Source organism: Macaca nemestrina, chromosome 7 (assembly GCF_043159975.1).
Source record: "Macaca nemestrina isolate mMacNem1 chromosome 7, mMacNem.hap1, whole genome shotgun sequence".
NCBI lineage: Eukaryota > Metazoa > Chordata > Mammalia > Primates > Cercopithecidae > Macaca > Macaca nemestrina.
The window spans coordinates 56674577-56687276 of NC_092131.1; the positions used below are offsets into that span (position 1 = coordinate 56674577).

At 41.2% G+C, this 12700-nt stretch overlaps 1 long non-coding RNA gene across 1 annotated transcript in view; it reads right to left on the bottom strand.

Annotated features, from left to right (window-relative positions):
• Positions 1-2197: 2197 nt before the first annotated feature.
• LOC139364291 (uncharacterized) overlaps positions 2198-12700 on the bottom strand; it is a 74069-nt gene continuing 63566 nt past the window's right edge. The window contains exon 5 of the long non-coding RNA XR_011625885.1: positions 2198-2703. This is a non-coding gene — a long non-coding RNA (uncharacterized lncRNA). The remainder of the gene's footprint in view (positions 2704-12700) is intronic.

The following is a 12700-nucleotide window of genomic DNA, read 5'->3' on the forward strand; positions in this document are numbered from 1 at the left end:
GAGCATTTTAATATAAACACAATATAAATGAAGCATATTTATTCATTTTGCCATAATTTAAATACTGATATTACACAACAATTCCTAAAACTTTTGTGATTCATAAGTTAATTCCTAGCCATTAAGTACCTAAATGTTAATATTTTATCTTCTTTTTCTTTCTGGGCACTTCCTTCCTTCAGTTGAACTAACAATTTTCTTTTCAGCCATTCTCACCCATCCAGCAATACCTGTGCAAATATGCTGGCATATAAAGGCAAATCATGATTGCTTTGCTTAGCTGCAGAAAGTCACCCAATGCCTGTTTACCATCAGTGAGCTAATATTGTGGTTCCAAATGGTAGTCTGGCAAAGTTCAACAATTCATTCCTTATGCTTCAAAAGTTAAGGGAAATTCTACTAACTATAACACTAAATGTCCGCTTTTAGCCGAACTACATGAATTACAGTTAATCTATTAAGAATACCCCAAGCTAATCAGAAGCTAGGTCATGAATTAGAAATAGATGGGAGGGCTGGGTGTAGTGGCTCACGCCTGTAATCACAGCACTTTGGGAGGCCAAGGCAGGCAGATCACTTGAGGTCAAGAGTTCAAGACCAGCCTGGGCAACATGGTGAAACCCTGTCTCTACTAAAAAACACAAAAAATTTATCTGGGCATGGTGTCATGTACCTGCATTGTCAGATACTCAGGAGCCAAGATTGCACCACTGCGCTCCAGCCTGGGTGACAAAGCGAGATACCATCTCAAAAAAAAGAAAAGAAAAGAAAAGAAAAAAGATGGGGAAATGAAAATGATTACTTAATAAATAATTCAGGTAATATGATAAATGAAAATCTTCAAAACATGAGCTACCTGGAAAAAATAATGAAAACATTTAGAATTACGGAATTTAAAATGTCCAACCTCTGATGACAATGAAAAACATGTATTGAGAAGTTACTATGTGTCAGGTACCACGTTAAGTGACTCACGTGTACCATTTCATTCCCTCTTCATCATCCTAAAATAGGTATAATTTTTATTCCTATTTTACCATAAAGGTAACAGATTCAGAAGGGTTAAGTAATTTGCCACGGTTGTACAACTAATAAGGAGTAAAGCTGAGATTTAAACACACTCTCTTACACTCCACCCTGAATACAGAAACTGTATTAAATATCTGTCATTTCATAACACATCACCAGTTTAGTGTTTTTAGTGTTGTTTTTAAAACAACACCCATTTATCATCTCAGTTTCTATAGGTGAGGAGTTGAGGCACAGCCTAACTGGGTACCCTGCTCAGGGTCTCACAAGGCTGCAATCTAGGTGTTGACACAGCTGCATTCTTTTCTGGAGTCTGGAGTTTGGGATTTCAAAGAGTTCACTTCCTTGAAGCTGGAGGACTGAGGTTCCTCTTTTCTTGCTGGCTTTCAGCCAGGGGCCACTCTCAGACTCAGGAGGCTGCCCACAGTTTCTTGCCATGTGGTACCTCACTACTTCAAGGTCAAAAAGAGAATCAATCCTTCCAGTATGTTATAATGGCAGTTTACATAGCAATAACAAAACCACGGGGGTGACAATCCCACCATCTTTGCCGTATTCTGTTGACTAAATGCAACTCATTAGCTCCAACAACACTCAAGGGGAGGAGATTATACAAGGGTATGACTCATTGGGGTTTATCTTAAAATAATGCCTACTGTAAGTACCAATGTTCTGTTCCTGTTTTATTTACTTAACTGATGACTATCTTCTGGATTGGAGTCAGTATTACCTGGGAAAACACCAAAGCAATCAAGTTAGCCATGACTTGTACATATGCGAATGACAGAAACAAAATGATAGGCTCAAGTAGAGAATAGGAGCTCCCAAATTCTATAAGCTTGAGGACTATTGTGTCTACAGTAAATCTATGATTTCATTGTTGAATAATTTGAAGTCAACATGAGATGAATTCCCCCAGTGAATGAAAAACATTACTAAGCACTCAACACTAAAGGCCAATTTTCCAGAGGCCAGTTTCTCTGTTAGTGAACTTGGTTTAAAATAAGCAAGGACCATTTAAGTACTCAATTCTTCTAACTAATAACCAAAAAAATCAACATCATATTGAACCTGACCCCCCCCCACCAAAAAAAAAAAAAAAAAAGGTTTTAGTGACAACTCTCAGAATTGGTGAATTTGGGACCCAGCTGCTTATAGGCATTACCACCGGCAGGATTATCAAGGGGTACTCCCTTCTGTAAAGCACTATTGTACTGGCTCTACTAGTCATTCCTTCAGGGTTAAAAGGAAGTAATATGCACAAATCGTTAACCAACATAAAAGTTTATTTCAAAGAACCATGGGAAAGGCCAGCAAAAGGAGGCATTATTCATCAGCAGCATAGGTATTCAAGGACATTGGTTTACCCATTAAAATGTGCAGCCAGCATCATAAATGACCAGTGATATTTGCTCACTATTGCTCCAGAAAAACAACAGCCTAAAGCTGAGTCTTCAGCTTTCTCTTTAATCATCTGATATATATTCTTCTAAATAGAGGATTTGACTGGGTCATTTAGCACTGCACGATATAGAGGGATTTAATGGGCACAGTCTCTGCCAACCTCCCAAGGGTGATTGACTCCCTTATAGCCAGCCCACACAGAGTTGCCTTCAGCTTTGAGCCTGGCCCAGGTCCTGCAGGTGGTACCCAGTTAACAGGAAGCTCCATTCCCTAAGAAAGAATGAACATGAACCAATTAATGATTATAACAATACTGGCAAAAAGAGTTGGGGGGCCATTTTTCTTAAAAGATGAAGGTGTAAGTAAAATGTCTTTTAAAAAAATGTATGGATATACCCTTTGGCCCATGTGATTCAAATGAGGGAAGTATATGTATCAAACAGCATAAAGATATTTAATCGCTTGGACATTTTGAGAGTCTTTGATTCCTAAGAGTTTACACTAAAGAGAAAATACTGATGTGAGGGGAAAAAAATACATATTTGAAAATAGACATTACAGCATTATTTATAATACTCCCAAATCAGAAACAAACTAAATGCCCAATCATAACAAATCATGAAATAAGACTTTCTTATACTGGCCATTAAATATAACTATGAAGTTATGCAAAAACTTGGGAAAAAGGCAAACCAATTCTTAAACAGGAAAAAAGGTTATATAACCACACATAATCTTTAGGATATGAGTTACTGCCCGCTAAAACTGACTCCACTCTTAATCTGCTTAACAAACAGTTAGCAAACATGAACCAGGTCACCCTTTCCTTCAAGTGACCAAAAATTCCATTTGAGCAACATCTGAATGAATAGGATTTCCCTATTCATGCAGGGATGATAGGGAAGATGCAGGTGAATAATTATGCATAAAAACTTTCACTATACCAGTATTTACATTAGCAAGGTGTTTAGAAAAGATTAGAAAATGGGATTTCCATAGTTATTCATTCATTTAAAAAGTATTTATTGAATGCTTACTCTGTACCAAGTATTCTAGTCATGGAGGATACATCAGTGAACAGAAATAGCTTATGTTTTTGTGGGTAAAGACAGGTACTAAAAAAATCAACCAGTAAATACTTTGTATGCTGTTACAGGTTGAATGGATCCTTCAAAAATGATGTGTTGAAGTCCAACCCCCAGGATCTCAGAAAGTTAACTTATTTGGAAATAAGATTAATGTGGATGTAACTAGTTATTGATTAAATTGGTCATGCTAGAGTAGAATAGCTCTTACTTCAGTATGGCTGGTATTCTTCTAAAAGAGAGACACAGAGGGAACATGGCCATGTGAAGATGGAGGCAGACACTGGAGTGATACATCCACAAGCTATGGAATGCCAAGGTTTGTGAGCCATTTACAAGAAGCTAGGAGAGAGATGTGGAACACATTCTCCCTCTGAACCCTCAGAAGGAACCAACACTGCTGACATTTTCATTCTGGACTTCTGACCTCCAGAACAGGGTGAGAATAAATTTCTGTTGTTTGAGGCCACCCACTTTGTGGTACATGGTTATGGCAGCCCTAGGAAATGAATACATATGCCACACAGAAAAAGCAAGATGCAGAAAAATTAAAATAGGTAAGATTGCAGGGAAAGGAATATTGGGTAGAGAGACTGCTCTTTATAAAGACTATGTAGAGAGTTTCACAGGTAAGATGGTATTTGAACAGGAACCTGAAGCAAGGAGGGAACAAGATAGGCAGGCATTTGGGGACAGAACATATCAGGTCAGGACACAGCAAAGTAAAGTTCCAAAGGGAGAGGAAGCTGGACACCGATGTGGCCGGAGCAGAGTGGATAAGGGCCAGAGGGGTGTGGGATAGAGGCAGCAATGGGAGATAGAGGCACTTACTGGCAGTGACATTGCAATGCCTTTGAGGGTTTGAGCAGATCCATAACATTATTTGGTTACTGGGTTGAGTATAAACTGTCATGGGACCAGGATGGAATCCAGGCGAAGACCCATCAGGGGGCTCCTGAAATTATCCAACCAAGAGATGAAGATGGCTTGGGCCAGTGCGGCTGCAGGGAAGGTGAGGTGAGATGGGAATCGCATCTGATTCTGGAACGACTCAAAGGGCAAGACTGGCAGGTTTTGTGAAGGACTGAGTGTGTGATGTAGGAGAAAAGAGTCAGAGAAGACCTCAGATGAGGTTTGAGGCCTGGAGGTTTGAGGTCTAGGATGAAGTTGCCATTTGCTGAGAAGGGGAACCTGGAGTGCAGGTTCATTAGAAGTTTAGCTTAAGACATAGTAAGTTTAGTATGTCATTGATCATCTCAGTGCAGATGTCAAATAGGCAGTATTCGGGGGGAAGGTGAGGCTGGAGATAGAATCTAGGAGTTGATGGGGATGGGTGGATGGTATTTGGGGCCATGGTGCTTGATGGGCACTCCTGGCAAGTGAATACAGATAGAGAAGGAAGAGGAGAGGTCTGAGGCCTTAGGATTGAGTTCTGAGGCACCTCCTGCTATTAGAGGCTGGGGAGAGATGAAGAGATTCTGCAAAAAAGACTTAGAAGATTCTAAGGAGGAGAACCAAGACAGAAATGTCCCAGCAGCCAAGAAGAAAATGTTTCAAGAAAGGAATGGTAAAATATTAAACCGCCATTAAAAATAATATATTTGATACAGCATAGTGACTATTATTAATAATAATGCATTGTATAATTGAGAGTTGCTCAGAGAGTAGATTTCAAGAGTTTTCACCACACAAAAATAATAAGTGTGTGAGGTGATAGAAATGTTAATTTGATTTAATTATTCAATAATATCTATCTATCTAAAACATGTTATATACTATATATAATACAATTTTTGTTTGCAGTTCAAAAAATAATAATATATTTGAATCTTAATATTACAAAAATAGGATGATATAATCTCCAGTAGAAAAAAATATAGGACTCCAAACTGTATGCAGCAAAATCTTAATTTTGTTTAAAAAAAAATAGGTAGGCATAGAAAAGAAAAACCTGAAGAAGTGTAGGAAAGTAAATAGTTATTTCTGAATTTTACTTTAGGATGGCATTTGTTTTCTACTTTCATAGCAATTTCTAAGCTCTTTACTGTGAGCTTATTTCCCAATAAATATGTATATAAGAATTTTAAAAATCATAATAGCAAAGACTTTTAGATTCAGTGTTTTAAAAGCAAAAATATGTAACACTTGCAAAGTCTTTTAAGCAAGACAGTAGGAGCTGTTGAAACATCATTTAGTTAAGTTTTTTTGGTTGTCATAATTTTGCTGTCTTCCCCTCCTAAAAAGGAAGCAGAGAAGTATTAAAAATTTCTTTTTTTTTCACTTGTGTTATAATGATCTCTCTTCGGAAAGAAGCAGCATAATGTAATTTTTTTCATTTAAATAATTATTTCTAAAGAAATGTAAAAGCTGGGTTTCCATTTCATTGTAAGGATCAAGGAGACTGGGTCCTGGTCTCCTCATGTGTTCAATGAGATTGATGGATGCTCCATGGCTCATGGTGTGGTTGTGAGACTCTCAGACTACATTAAATTAGAGATAGTGCAGTTGTGAGAGTGAAGAGAGGCCTCAGGGATGATCTTCTCCCAGCATCCTCCAGATTCTGAGTTTGTTGCCAGCAGCCAACACTGGCAGGGAAAGATGGCTTAAACCAGTTGGCTTGCTTTGAATGCCCATAATTGGCCATACTATCTCTGCAGATGGTCCCTGAGGGCACAGCTCCTGCTTGGCAGAAGAGTCAGTGGTTTTCTACCAGGCCCCAGAAGTGTAGGTTTAATTTCTGAAGCTGGTAGTAAGATGGGAACCACGTTGCCCTGTGATTAGCCTGCGGGAGCCAGCAGTCGACCTGAGCTCCGCCCACCCTGAGGCCCTGCCTGGGCATGTGCTGGAAATTCCTTTAAACAGATTCAAATAACAACATTTTATGTCTCAAGATACCAAAAGCATATGAGGGCAGTCTGGACTCAGCAGGCTGCACATTTCTCCAAACAAATAATTTATCACTGATTCTTTTAGCAATAAAACAGGGGAGGGAGAGAAGTTCAATAATAGAAGTAACAGGTGCAATTATAAAAGTTCCAATCATACTCTTTAGTTATGAAGTTAATTCCTCAATAAAACATGCATACAACTCAAGAACAACAAACAGAGCTAATTTCTACTCTAGGAATTCAGAATAAAGTTACATTCCTGTGCCATAGACTAGAAGCTGGTTGTTTTCCACCCAAGAGCAAGGTAATAAGCAGAAAGAGAAAACTCTTTTCGTTCTCTTAAATAGGAGGTACGCTCAGGAGACATTCTTGCTACCAGGGAAAAGAGAATGGGATTTGGAATCTGTAATGTGATCAGCCACTTGCATACCTGGATGAGTTTGTTAGCCATTCTGAGACCGCAGTCACTTCCTATTTTAGTAAAGATCGGGCTAATCATATCCACTCTCAAGGTGGAGTTGGGAGGATGAAACGCTGAAAGCACAGCTGGCTTTTTTGGCTAACATTTATTGTGGGCCTACTTTGTTTCAGCAGAGTCAGGCTTTGGGTGACCCCATTGTCCATATGCCTTCCAAAACCCACGTTACCTCTCCCAGCACTGTTCAATAAACATTAGGCTCTCTCTTTCCCACTCTGTATTTTGTGCAGCCACAATCTCCAACTTCAATTTGTGCATCTTCAATTCTGTAAAAGTAGTGACAATCTACTGCTGCTTCCCTTATGATATCTTGCCACAGTAATCTTCCTCCCTCTCTCTCTCAGTCAACTCTTGCCATCCCCCTACCTAATGGCATTTTCCAGCTCTCGGGAATTATGAATCAATCTGCAATTTCTTTTCCTAGAATCCTTCCCCCAAGAGTCCTGATCACATGTGAAACAAGTTTAGCCATTGTGCAAATTAGTTCTGTGGCCAACTTCCTAATGCAAAGTCTTGCAGAAGCCAAGGGTGGGACTGGGAAAATGAAGTCAGTGTGACAGCCCCATGGTGAGTGGGAGGGTTGGAAGGCTGTGTGATCCAAAGGAAAAAAAAAAAAACACTAGAGCAGGAGTCTCAGCCTTTCTCCCCGATCTACCCCTGAGTCCTATGGCCACCGTAACACATTTAATATCTATGGGCTTCCGATTCCTCACCTGTGAGATCAGGAGGTAGGGATCAAATCAGACATGGTAAATAGGTGGTACTGGTGCCATCATCCACTCGTTCACTTGCCTCCTCCCACTCCACACACACACACATCCATGGCACATATCATTAACCAATCAGTACACTATTTCCTGCAGAACACAGGCTAGCCCCAGCACTCCACACAATCACCACCAAACAATCAGAGTTGGCACAGGATACAAGGTTTCTCTGTACCATCCTTGAGCTGTAACCTAAAAACCCTCTTTAATATTTAAAAATCCTCTCCTTCTATGACATGGATTTCTTCAGCATACAGGTTTGCAGACTAATGAGTATCACCATAAAGTAGGGCAGTGTAACTTCCTGGAAATCAACATGTACCGTCTAATGCCTCTTCACACTGCAGCTCTGGGCAGAGTGTGGAATGGCCAGGCTAGCCTGCCATGTGGGGAAACCAGTCCTGAGTATAACCCACAGCTCCTTGTCTATGCAATGGGAGATGGTCCTTTAATGCCTGGCACTGATTTTTTATTGGAATTTCCAAAGAGCATATCCCATGAGCCTTGTTTCACCATGGATAATCAGACTAATTCCTCAGACTCCACAGTGCCAAGTCTTTCCTTACTTGCTAGCTTCAGTGTCTGCTTTGGCCTCCTGCCCTGCCTGTGAAGCTCTGGCCCTCTCCACTGTAGATTCCACAGCCCGTGACCTTGACTCAACTCCGTATCTGGCTCCAGCCACCCCGGGCTGACTTGCTGCCCCTTTCCCCTGCCAGCCAGGGCCCAGCAACCCCAGAATCGCCTGTCCTCTGTTGCCCCATCTGCCCCTGGCCACCCACCTCCAACACTGAATCTCCCCAGATGTGTCTGATGTCTCAGCACTTTCCCTCAAGCAGCAAGTGGCACTCAGCGTCGGACACTCCTCTGGCCCTGAGGGGACTGGGACTATGGAGCAGTGGGATCCTTGCTACCCCACAGCCTTCAATAGCTTCAGTAGCTCCCTTTTCTTATCTGAATTTCTCTGCCTGGTTTCTAAGGTCCATCGTTATCTAACCTACCTTTCCCACTTCCCATCACCCCTCCACACTAGCCACCTTGCTCTTCCGGGTGCAGCATCGGTCCCCAAGCCCACACCCACCTGAGGCCTCTGGACATCATTTTCCTCTTGCCAGGAACTTCCTCTCCTCTTTCTCAAGGTCCCCACCCTACCAATTCTTCACAATCCAGCTTACAGCCCATCTCCTCCATGAAGCTTCTCCTGATTATGCCAGACTTTGGTTTTTACCTAGTATTTAACTTTCTACCAGGTAATTTAGTACTTAATTCTATGTTACTTCACAGGATTTTACAGAGCAGAAGTTCTTTAAGGACAAGAACCTGCCACATGGCCGGAGTGTCTCTCCCTGGTGACATTACAACAAATTAACAAGCAAAACAAACATCATTGAGCTCCTCTCCTATGACAAAAGTGCTTAAACACTTGCTAATTCATTTTCTGAACCACTGAGTAAGTATGCTGGGATGCATCAAATTCTTGCCCATTTATGTCCAATCTGGATCATAACAGATCCTTCTCTCCCTGAATTAAAGAAAAACTTAGATTATGCTGGAGTCCAAGAAAGTATTTGCCTATTAGGCTTTAGCAATGATTTTCGAACTTTTAATACCAAGAATTATCTGGGGGATTTTCTAGAAGAGCAGATTTCTCAGCTGCATGGACAAAGTTCCTGATTTCATGGGATAGGGCCTGAAGTGTGCATTTTAATAAGTGGTGTAGGTAATTTTAAGGTAGATAGTTCATCAATCCTACTCTGAAGAAAAAACAGAGCTGTGGGAACTTCATTTTCCAGAGGCAATCTGCAATGGGTGGGGCAAAGGCAGAGAAGGGGCCACCATCCCCAGAAAGGTCTATCCAGATTTTCCTCAGCCTCTTCCTTGGTTATACTCCAACTCTGATTACCAAATCTTTGAGACCCTCAGCCAACAGGCCATTTGACCTTGAAGAGTCATTTTTTTATCTGCAGGGATCTCCCGGCCACAGGCCTCCACTCAGCCTGCCCTCACTGAAGGAAACAAACACACCAGTGCTCTCTTAACCAGCTGCAGTGTTGGGCTTACAGGTTATTTTAACTCCACTATGAATCAGAACAGAATTATGAATAATTTACATGAGACTTGTCACATCTTGTTTCAGTCTTTCTTTGGCTCATAGTTTTCCTTGTTTGGCCTTTCAAATACTTATATGTCTGTTTATTTTCAAGTCTGGAAGACTACATAGGTAGCATTACACAGAATCTGGCTTCTCATGGCTGACATCTCAGGAAGCTCTCAAATTTACAATCCCACATGTCAAAAGTAAGGAAACAAAGAAAGCTTCCAAAAAGGCAGAGCAGAGCTGGGTAGAGCATCTCAGCTGGCACCCAGGCTGAGTAATTCTTCTCTGTGTCTTAGCATGCCGTATACAGAGGCCTGAGGCCAGATGGATTTCCACAATAACTTTTGCAGCCTTATTAACACCCATCCTGTTTGCACATGGCAACTTTGTAGGGTAGACAACTGTTAATAAGAAAGAAATAAAGTATTTTTCTAGAAAAATACTCCTGCCCCAAAGCAGATGTTAAACAACCAGGCTCCCAAAAGAATATTGTGTAAAGGATCCTCTAAGCATAAGTTAGAATGTCTATTTCAAACGAGAGAAATATTCTCTGGAGATTTCCCCTAACTGAGGCCGTGAATGCTCCCATGAGCTTCCTGGGCACAAGAGATACCTCAGAACACCACTGGTGTTTCTTCAAAAAAGTACAGTTCAAGTGCTCTGTAGAGTAATAAAACCAAGTTCTCTTCTCCCTCCAGTGCTAGATTCTACCCGGGGTTCACAATAAGTCTGTGTAATGTGTTTATTGAAAAACTGGTTTTCACTTTCTTCCAGGTGCACAGGGTTTCTGAGCCAGGAGCCGTTGAGAGTGGGAAGAGCATCTGGAAAGACCGGGAGTAAGGATGCCCCATCTGATGGAAAAAAGGAAGTGCATGCCAACCCATTTTTGCACCTGGGTCTTTTATTTGCCTTTACACTGGACTCCTGCAAGCCCTAAGCAGGACATTGTATCAAGCTGATGGACTTGTGTTGAGTTCTCTTTCAAGTCACCCCAAGCCTTAGGAGAGTCATATTTCTGACAACTAAATTCATTAAGCCTTCCTAAGCCTCTTTTAAATCATGATTCTCCCTTTGAAACAATAGCCACAGACATTAAAGTCCAAATAGTCATTAACCTTTATCACCATTCACTAGGAGGTCAGAGGAGAAGAGCACCATGTAGGAATGGACAGCCTTGTGGGTGTCATGGATGCATGGTCCCATCTAGAACCCTGGGGCACAGATATCATGAGCAGAAGAGCAGCAGGGCCAGAAGTGGATGCGAATTCTGCCTCTACCATTTCTAACCAGTATACCCTGGGCAGTGTACTTGACTGCTTTGTTCTTCAGTCTCCTCCTCTGTGAGGTTGAGATAATGATAGCAACTAATTTAGGAGATTGTTGTGTGAATTAAATGAGATTATCTATGTCATAATAGCTATGCAATAAGTGCCTAATATATGTTGATTTTTGACTCTGTTTTCTAGAGAAGACAGATGTAGAATTTAGTCTTCATGATAGGTGGCTTCTGAAGATGTCAAAAGGGACAATACCTCAGAGGCTGGCAGCCCCCTGACATGGTGAAATAGGCAGCCATGTGGTCAGGCCAGGACACAAGATTCACACACTCCCTCTCCTCCCTCAGTAATGCTCAGGTTGTCTGCAGGAAATATCCTATAGTCCTACGTATCTTATTCCCCACCTTGGACAAAGTGGGGAGAAAGATATAAAAGGATTTCTCGGCTCTTGCTCAGTTTTCATCTCATGAAAGAATAAGACTTGCATCAGATTTCATGAGTGTACCGTCAAGTTCTTACCTGGCAGAACTAATCTTCTAGGGGAACAATAGGTCATGTTAATTAAGTGCTCATTCTCCTAAGTATATTTTTTATTATCTCATTTTTTTTCTCATAGCAACCCTCTAAAGAGGGTCTATTATTATCCCTATCTTACAGAGGAAACTGAGCCCAGAATGGTAACTTGCCCAAGGTCATCATTTAGCCAGAACTTAAACCCATTGGGTCAAACTCCAGCACCCACTCTACAAAGCTATGTCTCACCTCAACCAGCCCGCTCTCCTTCTGACTCACTTCGGTATTTCATTTTTTAATTGACATTTGCTAAGAAGGCCAAATGGATGATGAAGGATGTTGTTGAGCACTCATTTTAGCAAAGTTGTATCTAGCACTTAATCATGTGACCAATCGCTCTACTAAGACTAGGATATGAAGGGAGGGGAGGACATGCAGTCCATGTGCCTCATGAACATTCCATCTCCTTGATTGGTGGGGGAGAGAGAGAAAGAAAGAGAGAGGCCACATGAAATAAAAATAACAATGTAAGAAAGAGAGAGAGGAAGAGAGAGGAAGCAGATACCTGGGAGAGTACAGAGGAGTGATGAGGTGATTCGACTGCACAAGGAAGGTCAGTGTGTCTTCTTTGCATTTATGGTAAATGGAAGAAACTGAAGCTTAGAGATCTTAAATAGCAAATCCTGGTTTGCTTAGCAAATCAGTGGGGGGAGTTAGGAGTCTAGTGTCTGACTCTGAGGCCCACACCCTCTTCACTGCACATATGTCTCCCTGAGTTGAGAGGGTAGTTTATGACCATGTCCTTAAGGGCCTGAATGTTGCACTAAGGAACTTGGGCTTTATTCTCTAATGAATATAAGTACCCACAATGCTCCTCTGCTCTAAAGTTAACAGCATCACCTAGGGATTGCCGGGCAGAAGGCAAATCCCACTGGTTTCCTTCTATGCGCACATATATCCCCTCCAGGGGTGTCCAGTGAGTCAATCAACCACTTTTTTCACTTTTATGCAAACACAGCAGCTGGATTAGCTGCACCTGCAGCCTCTACTGTGTCACACATGATAAAAGGATCAAAGTCTAGAACATGACTTCAGACTATAATTTAAGATAATTAAGATTTTTAACCTAAATTACATTTTAACGTTTCATAACAGAGCTGTCAA